This window comes from Condylura cristata, unplaced genomic scaffold, assembly GCF_000260355.1.
Source record: "Condylura cristata isolate star-nosed mole 26May11 unplaced genomic scaffold, ConCri1.0 scaffold00021, whole genome shotgun sequence".
Taxonomy (NCBI): domain Eukaryota; kingdom Metazoa; phylum Chordata; class Mammalia; order Eulipotyphla; family Talpidae; genus Condylura; species Condylura cristata.
Window position 1 is genome coordinate 12,732,975 of NW_004567122.1, and position 22,211 is coordinate 12,755,185.

Here is a 22,211-nt window from a genome sequence, read left to right on the forward strand (position 1 = left end):
TCTTTACTAAATCAGTGGGATAGGACCAGCAGTCTGAGGTTGGTTACATTTTCCAAATACATTTCTGCATCTTCCTTCTTCACTAGTCTGGGGGACATGGTGCTTTTCCTTTTAAGACTTGCTTACTTGTCTATTTATTTTGCATAGAAGAACTGGGTATAGGCCACAGGTGCGGGGGGTTGAGAAGATTTACCAGAGACAGAGCAGGACAGGAGGATTGATTGAAATACACTGCTGAGAGGAGCAGCAGGTGAGACAGGAGAGGTCTGCTGTGCCATGTGGGTCAGCTCCCTGGCCGGGGATCAAACTCGGGCCGTAGTGGTGATAGTGCTGAGACTTAATCGCTAGACCACCAGAGAGGCCCTGCTAAACTTGTGTCTAAATTGTGGGCAGTTGACTTAACCACATATAGAAAATGAGGATACAGTTTACCCCAAAAAGTTGTACAAATCGGTGTGTATTTGATACATGGTGGTTTCTACAATGACTGCATATATTAAACACCTACTGAAAGATAGTTATTGTTATTATTTTTCTTTTCCAGACTTAATCAAACAAATTTGAGAGAGCAAAATAACTAACCCCCAGGGAAAAGGCTAGGTAAGTAACATTCACTGGATGTCTATTATGTGATCAGTGGGTTAAATGGTTTCAAGTTATTGGACTTCTGGACTGCAAAGTGGAATTTCACCACATGCAGAGGTGAGCCTATGGATTACGTATAAAATCTAAAGTGTTTTATTTAACAAAATTAACTGTCTGGTTAATGTTAAAATATTTGAATCAGCTTCTGCTATCATTTCAAGACTAGTTTGAAATAACTGGCTTTGGCATAAAGATACCGATTTAAGAGAATGAGAGAAAAATCCTGTTTTTCCAATCTTCTAGACTAGGTACAAAATGGAAGATCAGGGTGTTATTATGACCTTTGCTTGGGTAAACACAGGCAAGGGATTTTGAAAGTCTCTAAAATGATGTTATTTAAGCAAGTCGTTAGCCTGTTGACTTGAGGGAAGAATTTGCTCTCTGCTGGCATTAGAAATCGTGGGCCTCTGATGGCATCTGTGATTAGCACTTGTTGGACACAAAGTCTTCTGATCAGGAAGATATTCTTGGATCTACTACATTTTGTGTCTTCAAATGTACCTCTGAGAAACACTTAGAAAACAGCAGAAATACTTGCTAATGGATGTTTTCTTATCCTTGGTTTACTTCTAATGCAGCAATAATCACATATTTCCAAAGTGCTTTTTATCCTAAACACAGCAGAGCTTTTTCACAGCTAAATGAGATTCTGAAGTCACTTGTCCCATCTCAACCAGGCAACTCTGGTGCAGAACAGGTCAGCAGGGAGAGGCATCTTCAGACAGGGCTTCCAGAAGGACAGGAGACTGGAAGCAGCAGGGAGCTGTTTCCTGTTAGACACTCCAGATGTCTGGTCTTCTGGCTCAATACGAATAATACTCACCCCAGGGCAGGCCATTCCACCGTGGGCCATAGATGCCTCCCTCTCCCTCTTTTATTCCACATTCATGGATATTCTTTGGCTATCAAGCCAGGAGAGCGTGTAGTTATGGAGAAGAGCAAAAATTGAGCTGGCGGGAAAATGGTGGAATTATTTATTTGTTTTGATGCAGAAACATAAATATTACTTCATTGTTTTCTGCTTCTTCTCCTGATTTCTAAAACCATAAATGGATTTTTATCCTGTTTTTAAAATGCTATGAGAATGGAATCACATACTATGTGATATTTTTGGTCAGCTGCCTTTGCTCAGAATTGTCTATGATTCAGCCAGCTTTGGGATATGGAAGTATTTCATATACCTGCTAATAGTGTATCATATGACTATGTCACTGTTTCACATACACACACACGCACACACACCCCCTCTTCACGTAAGGATGAGTATAAACTATAGCGGTTGAATGACATTTAACTTATATATAACCATCTTTACGTTAATCGAAGAAGATAAAGTCAGCAGTTTTTTAATTGTTAGAATAGATGTTGTCTGTTGCAGATGCAAACTTGGGAATTTTACCATCAAATTGGGCAGGGGATTCTATTTAAAAGGGCTTGTCTTTTAAAAATACGTTTCACTCTGGGCTCTCCCTGGTGGTGCAATGGGTTAAAGCATTGCATTATGAAGCTCTCCAAAGCTACTGCAGCACCAGTTTGATCCCAGGCCAGGGAGCTGACCCACAAGGTGTAGCAGACTTCTTCTGACCCGCCCGCTGCTCCCCTCAGCCGTGTACTTTGTCATTCTGCCTGTTCTGCTCCCTGCTCTGTCTCTGGTGAATCTTCTCACCCACCACACTTCTGACCTGTACCCCAGTTCTGTAAACATGAATAAATAAATCTTTAAAAAAAATACATTAGACTCTATAATGTAGAAGAAAAGATGCAGAAAAGTGAAACTGTGAACAGATAACCTTCACACTTGCTTTCCACCTATCTCTGTAGGCAAAGTGTGTGGGTGTGGACCCTCTGTTAAAAATAGCAATAACACACAAACAGCAAAATAATATCCTAAACAAGTCTGTCTTGGGAGTAGACCAGTAGAGAAGTTAATAATTTATCAGGGATGTGCTTCAGGAAACACTAACACTACTAACTAAAGAGCAACATCTTTCCACAGAAATGTCAACATCGACACAATCTACTAATTAGATCTTGATGAATAGTCAAAGTATGTTTTTAGTGGATCAGCACTTTTTCATACTCAGTAAGACTTTATGTGATGTAGGTGAAAAGCTTTATTTTTCACACCAACAACTGAATTTGTACATTTTGCTCTTATGCTTGTTGTTAGAAGGTTTATTTGAATTCAGACCAGGCTCCTTTAGTCAGGAAAATGGGTGTGGTGAGTTTCACCCAGGCTAATAAAATGATAAGGTAAAGCCAGAATATAAATTTTGAGCAAAATTCTAATGTAAATAAGCACACATATAAAAATATATATAAGTTGTAAGTACCTAATGCAATGAATTATCAGAATATGACCACACCTGTGTTGCTACAAATTAAGGAAAATCTTACTGGCATCTCAAGCTTCTTTCAGGTCTCCTACCCCCGTCATATCCATTCCATTTTTTTGCCTTATTGCCAAGGATATGAATTCACTTTGCCTGTTTAAAAAAATTTTTTTTAAGACTTATTTGTGCATACAGAACTGGGGTACAGGCCAGAGGCTCAGGGGCGGCGAGAGGCTTCACCAGAGACAGAGTGGGGAGCAGAACAGGCAGATCGACGAAGTACACTGCTGAGGGGAGCAGCGGGCGGGTCAGGAGGGGTCTGCCACACCATGTGGTCACCTCCGGAGCAGGCGGGAATTGAACTCATGCGGAAGTGGCTTTAGCTTCTTAGTGCAGTGCTTTACCTGCTGCGCCACCAGGGAGGGCCTGTTTTTAAAATTTAATAAAAATGGAATCATCGTCTACATATATTATTTTGAATTGGGTTCCAAGTTTTGAACAAAACTATAGTTAATTCGGTTACACTGGTGAATCTCTTTAGGTTCTCTTGAGTCCAAACAGTTTCTCTCTTATAGGATGTTTACAGTTATTTGCTGTTATAATTATTAAGAATATGAAAATTTTTTGTATAATCTTTTGACATACAGACTTTTCTCTTGGTTGCATAACTTGGAATAGAATTATACAGCCTAAGGTATTTTTACCGATTTTAATTTTAGTGGGTACTACTAAGCGGTTTCCTCATATTAACTATATCAGCTTATACTTCCACCTGTCATGTTTAAGCATTCCTCTTATTCTCTGTGGTGTGAAGCACTTGGCACTGTGAGTCTTTTAAATTCTAGTCATTTTTACTGAACAGTAATATCTCATAATTTTATGTGTGTTTCTCAGTTGTTAATAAGGTTCAATCATTTTATTTGTTCATGGCTCTTACTGAGTTTAAGAATGATATCTTTTCACTTAGCTTTGTGTTCATACAGGCAATTTTACTTCATGTGTTACTCAGTTTCCATTATACAATAGAGACGCATGAAAAGCGGCGAATTCCATGTCCATCTTACAAGTGTGGAGTGAAAAGAGGTCTGAAGACAGTGTTGCTAACTTTAGGAAGTGTCTGTGTTTTAATCTACTTTCTCCGATTACTGCTGTCCTAATTGATAAGCTGTCTTTGCGAGAAGCGCTTGGGTAAAGCCCCCGACACATTAGCTGTTTAAGAAAATGGGGTGATGAGGTGGGAGTTGAAGAGCTCTTCTGGCTGGTTTGTTAGCACATGCCTCCTTGAGGACCCTGAACTTGAACATGGATTTGACTTCAGTGAGAGAAGGACCAAAGCAAGATGAATTCATTTGGATAGTATTTCAGGTGTGACAGACCGAGATGGAGTTAGAATTAGGAAAGTACATCAGTTTATGTTTATAAAGGTGACTCTGTTTTGGGGGTGAAGACCCTTTGGAGGCAATGGCACCTCAGTATGATGGTGCCTTTACATGGTAGTCATGGTGCAGGTCTTCAAAAGAGACCAGGTTCTAGATTCTTCGGAAAGTATACACCAAGCACTAGCTGATGATTGGGATGGAGGGTTTGAGGGAAAGAGAGGAACTGGGGGTGACCTTTAAGTCAAGGTAGGAGTCACTTAAAAATTAAATGACATGGTGGAATTTGAAAAAAGAAAAGACATGGTTGAGTAAACATAGAAAAGAGGGAAAGGGTGAAGGGTAAGGGTTGGACCTTGGAACGCACCAATATTTAGATGTTTGGAAGAGGAGGAGGTTATATAAGCAACGAAAACAAAAATATACTTGCCTATCACATTGGAAGGAAACAGAAACTGAAGCTTTTCCTGGAAACGAAGTGAGGAAACTATTTGAAGAAGAAGGGAGCAGGAGGTTATGTCAAATGTTGATACAGGTTGAGGAAAATGAAACCAAAAATTGATCATGGTGTTTGTGAGCTAGAGAGTCATGGAGACAGTCACTGGTGGGTTTCCCTGGGACAATGACAACAAATCCTTCTTTGACTGGGGTGGACATTGTGAGCTGGAGCAGGAAGAAGCATAGATAAGTTGTTCTGAAGTTTTTCTATAAAGGGAGACAAATTAAGTAGTAATCTGAAAAGATTCATGGGTCTCTGCACTTTTTTAAATGGGAGAGGTGACTATCGTTTGTGTGTAGAAGGCATGGATACAGTGGAAAAGTTGCTAGTTCCAGGAAAGGGTAATGAAAGAAGCAAAATGTAATTGAAGAGGGAAAGAAAGAAGAAAGTTTTCTCAGCTATCATGGAGATTTAGCCCAGAGAAAATAACACATCAAACATTTTTTTTTAAATTTAAAATTAAGAAAATGCTTTTTTTTTCCTTCCATAAATAATATTTCCCAAAGAAAGCATAAGTCGTGAGTCTTGTGATTTTCTAATGGCCATATTTGTCCATGTATATAAAAGCGTAAAACATTTGGGCATTCATGACCAACAAATTCTCTATCCCGGTCTAAATATTTACTCACATTGTCCATTGCTTATTTTCTAAATAATTAACTGAAAAAAAAGTAAAGATTTTCCTCAGTAGCAAGATCACTATAAAGAATATTCCAGCAAACAAACCCATGAACAAAGGCCATCCCAACTAGTGTTTCAGCATCACCTATCCTCTTTAAAAAAATCCTGTGTCCTTGACCAACGATCTCAGTAGTTTAAACAACTGTGAACATTTACTAAGATCTCTGTTAGTTGCTTTTTCAGAGACGTGCCAGCTTGAATTTGTCCTGTGTGTACATACCTGTGTGTTCCTTCTTTCATAACTCTTTACTTCCCTAGTCCTTCATGTTTCTGCATACAGAAGTCAAAGTTGGGTTTTTGAGATTCTGAGTTTCTTCCGTGAGTCTATTTTGCACATTTTCCTGGGCTCTGTTGACAAGATAGGAAGGGACAACATAACCAGAACTAGTCTTGCTCTATAAATAAAGACAATAAATTTAATCTTGTACAAAAATGAAGAGGAAAAAGCATACAAAACAAAATGGCTTTTTCCAAATAGTGAATTTAGCACATATGATTAGATGTTCTTTTCAAACACCACACAATGAATATTGGTGATGTAGACATCCTTTTTAGATTTTTTTTAAAGAAAGTAATTTTGCTAACGGTTTATGCTTCTTGCAATTTCCTCTTGATAATTTGTCTTTTTCCTGATGTCCTTGGTTTAATTGGTCATTTATACTGTGCAGTGCTTTCTTTAAAAGACCCAAAGCCGGGCCCTCCCTGATGGCGCAGTGGGTTAAAGCACAGCACTAAGAAGCTAAGGCCACTTCAGCATGAGTTCGATCCCCCCCTGCCCTGGACGTGACCACATGGCACTGCAGACCTCTCCTGACCCGCCCCCTGCTTCCCTCAGTAGTGTCCTTCATCAATTGGCCTGTGCTCCCCACTTTGTCTCTGGTGAATCCTCTCACTGCCCCTGCACCTCTGGCCTGTACCCCAGTTCTGTTTGCATAAGTAAAAAAAAAAAAAAAAGACACAAAACCATTCAAACCTAAGTTTCATTTGAACTTTACAGTGACATTGACATGACAGTCGCTGCTTTACAAACCAGGAAACTGAGGCTGGGGAGGATAAATGTCTTGCGCAACAGCTCAGCTGCATCTGAGAACTCACGTTCTGACCCCCATTACTGTGGCTGACGTCTTCCTCTCCCCATCTCTTGGCTTCCATTCAAGCTCATCACTATTTCTGAAAATCAGGGCTCTTCCCTGTGCAACTTTGATGAATTTTAACATTTTATAAACTGAAGCATTGAAAAGTGTAGTTTCTTTAAAGTCACTCTTGATATCCTTTTCAAGCAGTTATGTTAAAATATATTTTGCACATTTTATATGCACCAGGCATTTTCTGGCTTCTGGATGCAACAGGGTGAAAGGGCAGTCTGGTAGCGCTCATGGGGTCTCCAGGCAGTGACAGAGATTTTCAGTGTAGGGTGACTACACAGTCATTCTTTGTGGGTAAATTGGAGGGGCTTTCTTAAAAGAGTGGCCTTGTTGGGTCATGCCATTTGACCTGTGTGCCTGACCTGCTAAGTTGATTGAGTTCATGGTTTAGGTGAAACACCTTCATCAGTTTTCTAAAATGGTCAACACCTGTAGTGTGGCTGCATGGGTCACCTTTGTCAATTATTTAGGGTGCTCCTAGTGAAAGACATGCATGGTTTGGCTTTTGAAAAGCTTGAAGTTCAGAATGTTGAAGGGCTTTCAAGAAACCATGTGAGGCCCTCCCTGGTGGCACAGCAGGTTAAAGCACAGCACAAAGAAGCTTAAGCCACTTCAGCATGAGTTCGATCCCGCCTGCCCCGGAGGTGACCACATGGCATGGCAGACCTCTCCTGACCCGCCCACTGCTCCCCTCAGCAGTGTACTTCGTCCATCTATCTGTTCAGCTTCCCACTCTCTCTGGTGAATCCTCTCACCCTTCGCATCTCTGGCCTGTACCCCATTTCTGTACAAATAAATAAATAAATAAATTTTTTTTTAAAAAAGAAACCATGTGAAAGTCATTTCTATTTACAGACTACTCAAAATCAACACATGATACTTATAAAATACTATCCACCGAATTTACTAGTTACTGAGGGTCAGGTTTGCACAGGTGTGCTTTGCGTGAAACGTCTCATCAGTCGTGGAGGGAGTTATTCTCATCAACCCCATTTAAAGTTAGAGAAAGGTGACGTAAGTTACTTAGAAGTGTCAGAGCTAGAAGGGATCCTAGGAGGTCACATGCCTCAGTTTTTGCTTTAGCTGCTATTTCATATTCCTCTCGTGAAGGGGACCTGATACCTGGCAATGTCAGTCAGGTAAGGTGAGTGATACCTGGGAGGTCTGGTTTCCCCAAGAAACTTTGAAAAAACAAAGAGAACAAGCCATGTTAGTGTATGCAGAGAGAGTTACTGCCTTCCTGTATTTTTGCAACTGTAACATCACTGCGTTACAGGAAGTATTCCTAAAGATGGTGCAGTCCAGTGAGGATGTCAGAAAACTGCAGACAAGTCTGTGTTGTGAAATGTCCATTTATTTATTTCACTGGACGCTGTGATTTGTACACCTGGAAACTGAAAGCTGCATTAGAAAGTTTTCATAATAGCATGTGGGACGTGGCTCTAACTCTTGCTTTTGTATTGCGATTGAATAGTTTAATCAGTTAAATCCAACCTCAGTTCTTGTTGTTGTGCCTTGCCCTTCCCGCCAGCCCCAACTGGATAGGTGAGGGGCTAACTCTGATTTTGCCTTTTCAGCCTTTCTCTTTGTAAGCAGACTTTAAAATCCTTGAAAAATTGCACTAAGCCTCCCTACATTCCTTCAAGCAATGCTTTGATGAAAACAATGCCGATCTTGCTTTTTGTGTGAAGAATGGCTTTGGCACCTTGTATAGGACACTACATAATCTCATTCATGTTTTTGGCCTTTACTGTCTTCTGAATAGGGAAGCTAATTGGCTTTCAATGATACCCTATCTAATAAATCCCCATGAAAGGACACTTTCCTCATAGAAAGTCAACCATGTTTAAAAATACTTCATAAATCATGGAGAGAAAAGCTTGTTGAATTTGCAGGTTCTGGACAAAAGCTCAATGAGGTTTCTATTTCTCGTGATTTTGTTCAAGGTGAACCGGGCCAAAAGTACAGATTTGAAGGATTTACAGAACATGGTTAGCCAGCTCTGTTATATTTCTGTATTCAACTCAACAGAGTAGGAATATGTATTTTCTCTTTATGTTTATACAAGACATAAAGTATTCAATTATGAATTTGCTGTTCCAAGAGCTGTAACGTTTTTTCCTCTCAAAGAAAAACACTGTTGGACCCAAAAAACACCAAAAAACCCCTCAAAATGTTAGACTTTAGTGGTAAAACAAAATAATAAAAATCCACTTAAAATTTGCAAAGAATATTTTCTAAATGACTCTTGAATCAAGAGGAGATAACAAATGCTTTAGCAATTATGCAAATGAAGAGGCTTCATTGAGAAATCACCATGATATGAATAGAGCTGCATTCAGTGTAAAATTCATGAGTTGAAATTTCTAAAAATTATTTTAATACAAATTAATCACAGGCGTAGGTTGGAAAGCTAGAAAAAGAATAACAAAGTCAGCCATATGTGAAAGTAAGAGAACAAGAAATTATATATATATATGGTAAAAATTGCTATATTTAAAAAAACCTTCAAACCTACAAAAACACTAAATGTAATCAATAAAACTAAACAAATGTAATAAATAGAATAAAATGTAATAAATAAAATTGTTTTTGCTTATAAAGATGCTCAGTTGAAAGGCCTACCAGAGAAAATATTGTCCATCCACTTACTTTAAATTTCAGGTAAATTGCAAATGTTTTCCTGATGTATGTCCTAGATATGGATATAAACATCTACAAAAATAATTATTTATTGTTCATGTAAAAATCAGGTTGAACTGTGTGTATTATAGCATTAGCCGTACAATTTGGCAATGCTATCAATGAAGAGAATAGCTATTCAAGTTGAAAATCTAGGTGAATTAGATCCTTTTATAGGAAAATCAAAAATACACAAATGGCTTCAAGAAAAGATGACCTAAAAGCTGAACCAAAGAATAAAGTAATAAAGAAATGAAAATGCCTATTAAATACCTATCAACCAACGGTCACTAGGAACTCTTCTTTTATCTTTAGAGGACTAACAGTGACCGGTTTTAACCTTCTGCAGTGAAACTGGACAAAATATATGGAACAACTATATTTAGGTATTGGACAACAGGCAGTCACACACCAGGATCCCAAAGAGAAGGGAACAGATGAAGTAAGCCTTAAGATCTTTTTGGCTTAATGCTTGGAGGCAATTTTCAAACCTAGGTATAGGGAGGACAGACCACACAAAGCCTTGCTGAGTTGTAGAGGTGGATGTTGGACTTTGGGAAATGGAATCCACTAGAAGTTGCCATTCAGAGTTCTAGACATGAAGAACCTACTGAAGAGCAGACACCCCATGACTTAGATGGGGCTCCCTCAGGCTTGACTGAACCTACATGAAAAAGGAAAGTCCACAAAAATGAGAGCAAAGGTTGACTGGGGACTTCGAAGCTGACTATGAACTTCAACTTGAAGACAACTGCAGCAATTTAACCCCATCACTCTTCACTTGTCACTATAGGTGCAGATATTTTAGATGGTGCATTAAAATCATATCATGAAGTAAATGTACAGTTTTTCTAAGAGTGTAAGGATGCTTAAATTATTTTTTTAAAGTTTGATTTATTTATGCATACAGAACTGGGGTACAGGCCAGAGGAGCAGGGGCAGTGAGAGGCTTCACCAGAGACAGAGTGGGGAGCAGAACAGGCAGATGGATAAAGTACACTGCTGAGGGGAGCAGTGGGCCGGTCAGGAGAGGTCTGCCGCGCCATGTGGGTCACCTCCCTGGCCAGATATCGAACTCTCGCTGAAGTGGCTTTTGTTTCATAGCGCTGTGCTTTAACCTGCTGTGCCACCAGGAAGGGCCCAGATATGTCCTTTTAAGGATCCTCCCTAACCGTCTAGACCACTGCAGAGGTCACCTGGCTGCCTTGATCACCTGTTCCTCAAGGGTTTGGATTCCACACACCTTTGAAAAACTTCACTGACCAGTTTCACTTCTAGATATTGCTTCTAGAGTTCAGGACGCTAACTATATTCCTTTCCTTGAAGCCAGAGTCCAGGAATCGAATGCAATTTTACACTCACAAAAACTTTTGCCTTCCCTGCTTTTATCCCATTGGATATGATTTCTCAGAATACAATCTTTTGCCTTTTACCCCTAAGGATGGTGTTTCTGATGCAAAACTAGGCTCCATTTTGGTGTGTGAAATTCTCTATAAGCAGTCAAAATAGTTCACTCTGAGACCTGTATTTTGAAATGTCCCCTCAGCACCTGCAGTTATTATTAGAACTCTGATGCAATATATTTAATCACTGCGTTTCACTTATATTTAAATGCCACTACTTCCCTCTATTTAGCACCCCTGGAATCATTACATATCTTGAAATCATTGGCATATTGCATTTTAATGGCAGTGTTTTTCTTTCTTAGTACGGCTAAGTAAAAGTGCATCTTAGAATCAAAGGTATTTTAGGTTCCAGACGATTGTTATAAATAATTTAATGAAACCAGCAAACCAGCATTATTTTATTTTGCTACTGATGTCATATGGAACTATTCAATGACAGTTAATTTATTGCTATAATAGTGAGTACTATTATGACTACTAGTACTAGCATTGCCTTCTTTTTTTTTTTTTTTAAAGATTTGTTTATTTGTGCATACAGAACTGGGGTACAGGCCAGAGACTCAGGGGCGGTGAGAGGCTTCACCAGAGAGAGAGCGGGGAGCAGAACGGGCAGATCGACGAAGTACACTGCTGAGGGGAGCAGCGGGCAGGTCAGGAGAGGTCTGCCACGCCATGTGGTCACCTCTGGGGCCGGCGGGAATCGAACTCATGAGGAAGTGGCTTTAGTTCTTAGTGCTGTGCTTTTACCCACTGCGCCACCAGGGAGGGCCCTGCCTTTTTCTTAATCTATTATATCTTTAGTGTTTTCAGAGATTTTTCTTAGTTTGAAGTCCTGTCATTTACCAAGAGCAGGCATTTCCAAATTGATACTGGGCTGTAGGTTACTTATGACCCAGAAATGAAGTAAGATTCAGGTTTTCTGCTATCATTTTGTTTCGCATTATTTATTTAGATAGTTGTTTTCGTTTTCTCCTGCATCTCCCAATTATTCTTAGTTTGGAGTTTTCTGGGAGCTGAGATTCAGATAAAGTGTTCCTGAGAGCGGCTGAATCACTGAGTAGCCTTATAGAGTGGCCAGTTTATTTAATTTCTTCCAGGCTCAACATCCTTATTTGTTAAAACATAGCTCACCTCAGTGCTCTGGGGAAGAGCAGCTAAGTTATACACATAGCGTACTTGCTAAACTCTTAAAACTATGAAATCCCGATTATTAATAGTCTCAGAGGGCACCTTCAATAATAGCGAATTTTAACTAATTTCCTAGCAATGATACAAGGTACCCCCACATCACGGGTGAATCTAGGTGGGTTCCTTTATTTCTGCTAAAGTTCATTATTGTGTCTTGTCATCCCTGGTGATACCTGCTCTAGTGTTCAGACAACCTCAAGAGAACTGAAGTTACGTCAAGGTTATATCCTGATCCAGTGAGCACGTCTCGGGGAAATTCACCTCTCTCATACACCAAGTTACTATAGCTTCCTCAGCTCTCCGCTTCCCCTGTGCGCCGTGCTTTATGCATTTTTCTCAAGTGAACATTCCGCTTCTGTAATCTTGTAATCAATCTGCAACCTCAGAATCAAGTACAAATTGCCAACCCAGGCAGAGCTCTATTCACCACAATATTCTGCGAACAATGGAACTGTAAATCCGGAAGAGCCTCGGAGTCAGTCCCCCAGTGCTAACGGGTAATCACATCTGAAGCATTTAAGACAATTTATAATTTAGTCTATTCTTAAAGACCCCCCGAGGTGATTTTCCAACCTCTCTCCAGTACACAATTCCAATATTTAGCAAATTTTGCTGTCAGTAAATGTCTTTGTATCTCATGCACTTTTTCTTCACACAGAGTAAACCAGGTGGTTTTTGTTTGTCTCTACCTCAGTGAGATGTGGTAACACTGACAACATAAGCTATTTATTTGAGCTTCTCACTGATTGTTTGGGAGCCTTTAATAAAGAACACCCCACTCTCCAAGGGAGAGTTGACATTCCTGAACATACCACATAAGGCCCCAGAAGCTGGCATTTGCAGTGTTTGTTAATATTTATCCCTGACTTGCCCCAAATGCATTTGGCTTACTGAAGTCCTTTCTTTAGAAGAACATGCCTAGCTTTTGCACGTACAACAGTGTCTTCCGATGTCCTTTCCGCCCCCCCCCACCCCATCTTTCCAGTAAGCTATTACCTTATTTTTCAGTATTCAGCTCAAACATCACCTCTTCTGGGAGGACTTCATCAGCCTCCCAAACACTTGATCATGACACTGTTTGTTTATTTAGGGTGATGACAATTTTTATTGGTTTGCCTGCTATTCCTCACTCTCATTATGAGGGTTGATGGCTAGGGAAGAAGAAGGGAAGTAGGAAAGGAAGAAGGGAAGAGGAGAGGGAGAGAGGAAGGAAAGATGGATGGGACTGAGGAGGAAGGAAGGCCATGGAAATCTACTATCGAGAATCAAAAGACTTCCTTCACCATAAATTAGGAAGAATGTTAATTACAAAAAGCAAGACAGACTTGCCTAAAGCATCAACATGCTTAAATTAAGTACCTGTAAAGTTATCCTCGTTTAAATGTATCACTATCCCAAATTGTTGAAGCACAATTGCAAGTAAATATCTTACTTTCAGAGATTTCATGACTCCCCCTCCCCCCCAGGTCTTCATTTAGCGTCCCTAAACTTTGAGAAACTTCACTAAGACAGAAAGACGAGTAGCGATGCTTTATTGTCAGGAGTGATCTTTTCCATTAGCTAAAGTCCCCGTCAGCAGGACATTTTGCAAAAGCATAATAGGAAGCTGGCATGAGGAACAGATCAGATGCTTGCCATTAAGAATGTGCAGGCAGCCTACCCACCCCATTAGAGCTTCCGATGGCCAGAGATGAAAGACGGAGGATCTGCTTATACGTACACAAGCGCTGGCCAAGAGTGATGACATAAATAACCTTCACGACGTCGTGACATCACCTTTTCCTCATTTCATTAACACATCAGAAATATAACTTTGCCGTAAGCAAGTGCCCTAGAAGGGAATCCAAACAGGAAAGGACCCTGAGGTGGCATGACTATTTCCGGTCCATGGAGGGGGAAAAATTCCTCTTCTTTCCTCACCATTAACTTTTCTTGATAATAGGCTGGTTTCTAGATGCTCTCCAAAATCTCATTGTATACTACCAGCTTCCAAAAAAAGGACCTTTTAAGATGTTGTTCAGTTGCAGTTAAGAGTGGCAAGAGGAAATGAAAAGGCTGTTTAATTTATACACCAGAATATCTATATACTCCTGTCCTCCACTGCCATTGCTGTGGTTATTGATTGCACGAATTAAGGGTGTCTCTATATGATGTCCTTCTCTGATGGCAGCAGTAGTGAGGCCATCTATAGGGATTTAAATTCTCTAAAAAGGAAGTAATGGGCTGTATATTTTTAATCATGGAGGATATAGTCTCTTGTATATAAACCTCTAACAAAGTGTCAATAGTTCTCTTTTTTCCCTCTAAAGTTGGTTTCTGAAGGGTTAAGTAAGGACTGTTTCCACTTTACACATTTATATTTTTAGGAATGCTGTTTCCAGTGCATATGGTCCCTTTGTGGGCAATATTATTCAATCTATTTCTCTAGTGAGGTTATTAGTAAAGTTCAATTGTTGAGTTAATGTGTCAGCCATGACAGTAGCTTTCAAATTTGTATTTGGAGTTCTTATGAGACCTGGGTTTGGAATCCTGGAATTGCCCTCTTGTATGCCCTTTTGTATTGAGAAAAGTGTTCAACATCTTCATAGCTTATATTCTTAATCCATAGTAACAGACATAGCAATTGTAAGTACTTCCTCATTCACTAGTACTCTGTAGGCTTTTCATGGGGAATTTTATGTGATAATGGCACAAATGAGGAATATCTCTGTCTGTCTGTCTGTCTGTCTATGTATCTATCTGTGTATCTATATATCTATCTAGCGATCTATCTAGCAATCTATCTAGTGATCTATCTGTCTAATCAGCTCCATAACTAGAACTTTAGCATTACATTTAGATCTTGTGGCCAAAAGTCAGGTTGTAATTAAGAAAGTATAGGGTATGCCATAACCCATTTCCTTCTGCTCATCTATCCCAGCGGAGAACTGTGTACATGATCTCCCCAGGAAACTCTAATATGCAAACTTGTTTGAGAACCATAGATTTTCTTGTCTTAGCTTATAGTTGGTTCTAACAAATAAGAATTCCCATTCTCCAGTTATTATGTTTCAAAGTTCTTGAGTTGGAACCATTCCCAGTAATCTATTCCAAATACTTCCCAGTCTCAGTAAAATATTATTTCTTAAATGAATTTTTTAAATCTTCCATGCTACAGGTAAGCATAAAGCCCTTTAACATAGCCTGGGTGTAAATGAGGCTGTTGGGCATGAAATTCTGTTGTATATGGATATCTGTGCATGTCTTTGTGACTCCTTCTTGATTCTGGATTTCAACCTAAGTCACAGAGAATGTCTTCTGTAGATTATCTAAATCAAAGTAAAATGACTGAAAGTATCATACTGAAATTTACGGGGAGGAAAAGCCACACAGAAACAGAAACCAGTTTCTAGTGGTAGACCACAAACAGAAACTAATGGAAGGTTCCTCATTATTGCTAAGTTAGAGACCATGCAACATCACAGATACTCGAAGGAATACTATGTTGTGGTCATGACTGACTGATGATCTATGAAACTTTCATAGATTCATTTGTGGACAGAGCTTCTCTCATCTTGTTTCTTGCACTGTGTTAGTTGGGACCCTATTGATTATGGAAAAGACCCAAGTGATCCTAGAATTTTAAAATGATGGCAAGATTTTTTTTTATATCAGCCCAAGCATGAATCTGTTGACCTGTCTTCTGGGTCACAGGAGTTCACACAATGTCTTTAAGACTCAATAACTAATGTTCATCATTTACCCAGTGTTTTATCTCACTTGGCTTTGGAGACCCCTAGCTTCCTTTCTCTCAGCTTACCCATTCCAGCAGAAAGAGTAGTCTCTTCCCAAGAGTTCCAGTAAAAGTCCTAGGTCTAGTTCTCAATGACTGTGATTTGAATCACGTATGCACTACAGGCCTAATTCTCATACCGAAGGAACAAGATACAGGTTTCTCTCACTCTCTTGAAGTAGCACATAAATAAAGCACAAACATAAAACCTTTTGTGTGTCAAAATGGTATAAAGTGAAGATGCAATTACCATCAATTTAAATGGGAAATTTCTGGGGTGTCAAAGTCTGAAAACAACCTACTAAATCATACCAAATAACACATAAAACTTGAAATAGCACTAACCGTAGAAGCAGGAATGACATGTGAAACATGCAAGCTGAGTAAAATAGAACTAATGTATGCACAGTGTAGTTTCACTTAGCAGATCCTGAACCAGCGAGTGCTCTTGAAGCCTGAGAGGTGGTGATAATGGTGTGTTAGGCTGAGCAGTAGGAGGCTAGGATGTAAGAGGAATAGGTGACTGAGACAAAGAGAGCTGCCTGGTAACGCCTCATCATTGTCTGAACTCTACCAGGACAGGCAGGCCGCTGACATCAACACGTTCCCCTGTGTCTGCCTACCTTAATGTACAAGGTCAAGGACACTCATCTGCTGTAGCTGATCTAGAAGACTCGAAACGGGACAGTGGGCTTGACAGCTTAGCCTCATGCACTTCCTAGTTTTTAACTCTTTGTGGGTGCCCCAAAACAGCATGCAAACCAGTCCTAAACCTATGTGCCTTTTCAAAGTGAAATCACTGCAATGCTGCCAGTCATCCTAAAAATATCATCCAAGTCCTTCATGTTGAGCAGGTAGGCACTTTCATTTTCCAGCCATTGACTTTTGTGTTTCGTTCAGAATCACATCAGCTCATGTTAAGTCTAACACCCTGGGAGCGCTCTCGGGCTTTTCTGATTACCAGGGAACATCTATCTAGGGGAGATATAAACTGAGACAGAGTGCAGGTGTTCACAGATCCCTTTCACAGTGCCAGCAGCTGGGTTCTGAGTGCAGTTCCCTGGGTAAGGCCTTGGTGGGGACCCGTTCACTACTCGGGGTGCACACTGCATCTAGAAGAGCTACTGCAGACGCTGGACAACTATTTTCTATTTTTGCTGTGAAAGTGAGAATCCTCTCAGGGTTCCTTCTTGTTAGAGAGAACAGGTACTAATGTAGGCCATTCGTAAAAGGAAAGGGGTATGATGTGAGCTTTTGAAAAGGGGGATCCCTGTACAGTGACTTACTAGATTGAAATAGATGCCCGATACTCTCTGGACAGACAGATTAGAGACTGGTGGTTCCCTCCAGAAATCTTGAGTGAATATTAGAAGAAAGAAAGGAAACAGACTCAGCAGCCAGATAGTGACAGATGCCCACTGTGTCTAGTAAGTTCCTAGGTCCCTTAACAATCAAGCCTTCCAGCTAGGACCGATACTTTGGGAGTTGAAGCTAGCTATTCGGAAAGGATTAAGTATGACTTTCCTTCAGCCTCTTCTATGAACTTTACACAGTTCTTGTCTGTTTATTTGTCTTTGTGATGGGAAAGAGTGGCATTCATCAGCAGACTTTAGCATCATGCTGAAATGCCACATTTAATTATATCTTAATTATCTTTTTAGAAATGTTAGCCAGAATAAATTGAACTTCATTCAGCCCATGGGGAAAAGACCCCAATAGAGATCTGTGTTCTGAGGGCCTGTCTTTGCCATTAAGTCCGTATTTCATAAAACTCCATGCATTATGTGGCATGGAATAGAAATATGCATTTCTAGAATAGAAATACATGTGTGCTAGCATGCTCTTCTCGTCTCTCTTCAGGAATCCAACCTTTACCCTTCAGTGCATTTCCTTGAATTCCCTAATTTATAGCCTTTTAAAGTTGTGGAATAGCCCCAATTTTACAATTTCAGATAGTCTCAATAAAGGAGATATTTAAATTGCAATTAGAAGACTTTTACTGGGCCCTCTCTGGTGGCGCAACGGATTAAAGCACAGCTTTAAGAAGCTAAAGTCCCTTCAGCATGAGTTCGATCCCCACCTCAGAGGTGACCCACATGGCACAGCAGACCTCTCCTGACCCGCCTGCTGCTCCCCTCAGCAGTGTATTTTGTCAGTCGGCCTATTCTGCTCCCCACTCTGTCTCTGGTGAATCCTCTGTGCCTCTGGCCTGTACCCCACTTCTATATGCATAAACAAATAAATAAATAAATCTTTTTTAAAAAAAGAAAAAAAAGGATTTTACTAGTGTGATTGGCAAACCTTTATCTATACATAAGTGAACAATCCAAACATGATTAGATCAGGATTCCTAATTTGTACTCAACAATGGTGCTGTCTGTGTCCCAGTACCCCAACTCCTAGCTTCCCTTATCTGTAGGTGCACGTGTGTGCACCCACACACTCACACACACTCACATTAGTACCCGTTCTTGCTAACGAGAAGAGACCCGGAGAGCATTCTCACTTCACATTTACACACTTTCTCTGTGTGAAAAGATGCAAAGGTATTTAACAACTTCACTTTGACAAGAGTCTGGACAACAGGGAATAACTGCAAACTACCCCTTTATGGAACCTATGAATTTTAAATTCTGAAGTCTACATAATCATTAGTCAAACAGACAAACAAAAAAGAGAACATTGAAGGCACGGACCGACATGTCACTTGCCGGATTTGTGAACAGCTGCGCTGACCTTCTGGATGAGGAGAACCACGCTGAGTTAACATCAGCGTTCAAAGAGGCGCCAAGCTCATCATGGGTGCTGGTGAAGGCCTGGGGTGCATTTGGGGGTCCCTTGAATTCCAAAATGACCAAGCAGACAGCAAAGGCAATCACAGATGACAGATGAATTTACATTTTGAACCATAATAGGCTTATTTTAAAAAGATATTCAGCTCGAACAATTTCCTTTTCATAGAAAATGTGGCAGCTTTTATTATCACCCATGGAATTTGGCAGGCAAAAAAATAGAAAAGAAAAATGTTGACTTTTCCATGTTGTCCATTATGCAAAGTTCTGAAATATTCAGGACACTAGAGACACATGCAATGAGCACAGCGACTTTAAAAATTCTCGGGCAGATGTGTTGAGTCCATTTCACACTGCTGGCACACAGCTGGCCAGATGCTGCCTCGGCCACAGCCAGTCTGGGAGGTACTCTAGCTGTTCATTTAAGGAGAAGCGGGATGGGCTTCTCCGGTGGCCCAGGGGTTAACTCTCAGCAGTCTACAGCCACTGCGACCTGAGCTTGATCCCTGGCTGAGGAGGTGACCCATGGCACAGCAGACCTCTCCTGTCTCCCCTCAGCAGTGGATTTCAGTAGTATTTGGAGCTCAACGCTTGTCTGTGCTCTGTGGGCTGCAGGTAGGGTCCTACCGATAAAGTGGGCTCTGCTGATTTGACCCCCTTGAGTGCGTTTTGGAAGGCTGGAATTGGGGACCTTCCCTCCTACTGTTTCTCTTGGAAAATAAGGCTGAAGGTGTAAAGTGGCAACTCTAACAGGGGGTGAGTACCCCCCAAGCTTCAACTTACTGATAAAATGCTGCTTTCTTGAAGAGTAGGGATCAAGATTTGAAGGTCAAATAGATTTCAGTTTTTTTTTTTTTTTTAAAGATTTCTTTATTTATTCATACAGAACTGGGGTACAGGCCAGAGGCTCAGGGACGGTGAGAGGCTTCACCAGAGACAGAGTGGGGAGCAGAACAGGCAGATTGACGAAGTACACTGCTGAGGGGAGCAGCGGGCGGGCCAGGAGAGGTCTGGCTCGCCATGTGGTCTCCTCCGGGGCAGGCGGCAGGCGGGAATCGAACTCATGCGGAAGTGGCTTCAGATTCTCAGTGCTGTGCTTTAACCCGCTGCGCCACCAGGGAGGGCCAGATTTCAGTTTTTTAAATGCGCTTTTTTACTTTCGAATACATTTAGATTTATGGGCTTTCCTGGTGGCCTAGGGGTTTTGAGTCTCAGTGCTATCAACTGCTAGGACCTGAGTCCTATCCCTGGCCAGGGAGCTGACCCACATGGCACAGCAGACCTCTCCCGTCTCCCCTCAGCAGTGAATTTCTGTAGATCCACCTGTTCTGCTCCCCACTCTGTCTCTGGTGACTCTTCTCACCCCTTGCTCTTTTGGTCTACCCCCCAGTTCTTATTTGCATAAATAAAAATAAAAGTGGGGTACAGGATAGTGGAGAGTGAGGCATATTATGCCGGATCAGGTGGCAAACAAGGGAGAGGCTGAACACCACTGATGATCCCTGTAGTGGGTGCACTCCATGGGGAGAAACACTCAGAGCTGGGGTCCCACCTCTTGATCTGAAAGCCCAGTGCAAATGGCCCTTCCTGTGTCATCAAAGTCATTTTATCACCTGGGTAAAGTCTCTGTCCGTCAGCACTGCTCTTGCTGGCCCTTCTGTAAGAGAATGGTCCTGTTTTCAGCCAGTCTTTCTTCCTGTCTCCCCATCCTTTCTCCCGCGCTGGTGACACTGGTGACTTATCTCTCGTCCTGAGACTTGTCTGACAATGGTGGCCGATTTCTGACATGGTGGCGTGTGACCCTCCGACCTGCTTCCATGTTTCTCCTCAGTGCACGGGGCGGCTGCTCCTTCCTGCTCAGCCCTCACAGTTCAGGTGGGGAGGGTGGCCATGTGCAGGGCCAGGAGTGGACGCTGGGCTTGACGCCTGGAAGTGCCCCGAATCCTCTTGGTCACGATGGGTTTGTACACATGTGACCTAATTGGTGGTAGTGGAGTGAGCCCTGGGCTTGGAGTGAGGCTTCGGGACGCTGTGCTCCCCAGTGAACTTGAACTTGGAGGGTGGGCACTGAAGGAGCCAGACAGCGCGGGGGAGGACACCCCATAGGCAGAAGAGCTGAGATGTGGGAAAACCGAGTCTTAAGACACCTTGTGATCTCTGGACCTGGCCAGACCTGGAATCACAGCTTCAGGCCCAGGCATGCACCCCTTAACCCCATCCCAGCCCCAGCCCCGACCCTTGTCCTTCCTCTCTCCGGCTCTTTAGAGTGTTAAGTTTTCCACTGACCTGTTAGTTTTCCACTGATCGCTCGCCACAATCTCTCCTCTGCCGATAACAGCCACAAATCTGGACAATGCTTCATGCTCACCAACCATTTTCATCCTCAGCAGATAATTTGTTTTTCCAGAAACCTCATGCAGTAGTCAGGAGGACAATGTATAACATTTTCGCTTATATTCGGGAGATAAGTAACTTGCCTGGGGTCACAGCTCGGAGCCGACCGGCCACTCTGGTGCCTGGAACTCTGGCTGTTTCGTGCTCTCCTGCAGCAACACTGCTGGATGTCTCTGCTCCTTTGGCTTCTTCTCACTCCTGCATCGCTGGCCTGCCTGCTTGCTCTCCTGCCTCTGCAGACTAGTCCTGCAGGCCCTGTAAAGAAGGTCTGGGCAGAAAAATGAGACTTTCTCTGGCTTAGTGAGACATGACCAGCTCCTCACCCTGAAGAAACAGCAGGGCAGAGATTGGTTCATTGTCATGACTAAGCGACCCTCAGAAGAGGGGTGCACTGCAGGGGTTGAGGGGAACTTCATCCCCCTGGTTTCTTCTTGGGCTGGTCAAGCAAACTAGTCTCATCCAGATTAGCAGGAGAGAAGGCTACATTTAAGCCCATAGGGGTAGAGTAAGATTTACAGGACTGTGCAGTCTAAAAGAAGGAGCACAGTAGGGTATTTATCCTGGGCTGGGGTTGACTGGGGCCTGGGCAGCAAGGAGAGAGGAGTGGGCCCGTGGCCAAGGAGGGCGTGACTTCATACGCCAGCCCCTGCCTCGAGATAAGGCAGGTTGTTCTGCCTTAAGATGGGCTGGAAGGGTTTTCTGGAGATGACCTTCCGGTGGGTATTTGTCACGGTCATGGTCACGGTTTCTCATGTCACCCGCGCTGACCTGAGCACCACATGGCAGGTGGCCGGGGACGCAGACGGGGGAAGCCTTCCGTGGACATCTCATGAAGCGGGCCAACGGCATCAGCAAGGACAGGCAGGCTGAGTGGGAAGGGTCTTCCCAGCCAGAGAGGGTTTGGGGGAGCACGCTGCTCTTTTCCATTTGCTGTGGCCTCCATTGCTGCTCTCAGACCGGAACGGGGTGCTTCTGGGGCCTTCCACACCCTGCTCTTCCCACACCTGCTCCACTCACCTCATCTTTTCCTAATGCTGCTTGTGCTTCAGGACGACACACTTCAACACGTCAGTTGGCTCCAAAAGAGTAGACTATGAACTTCCTCCTCAAGTCAGAGGAGGAAGCCATTTTGTAGATTACAAGAAACTGAGATTCTTGACGATGTGTGAGATATTGTCCCTGCATTTCTCACTGTCTTTGAGGCTTGGGCACCCCGACCCTTAGTCACCCATATAATTAAAACAGCAGGGTTAGCGAGTGACAAGGATGCAGAATCAGCCAGCGTGTCCTGTAATTAA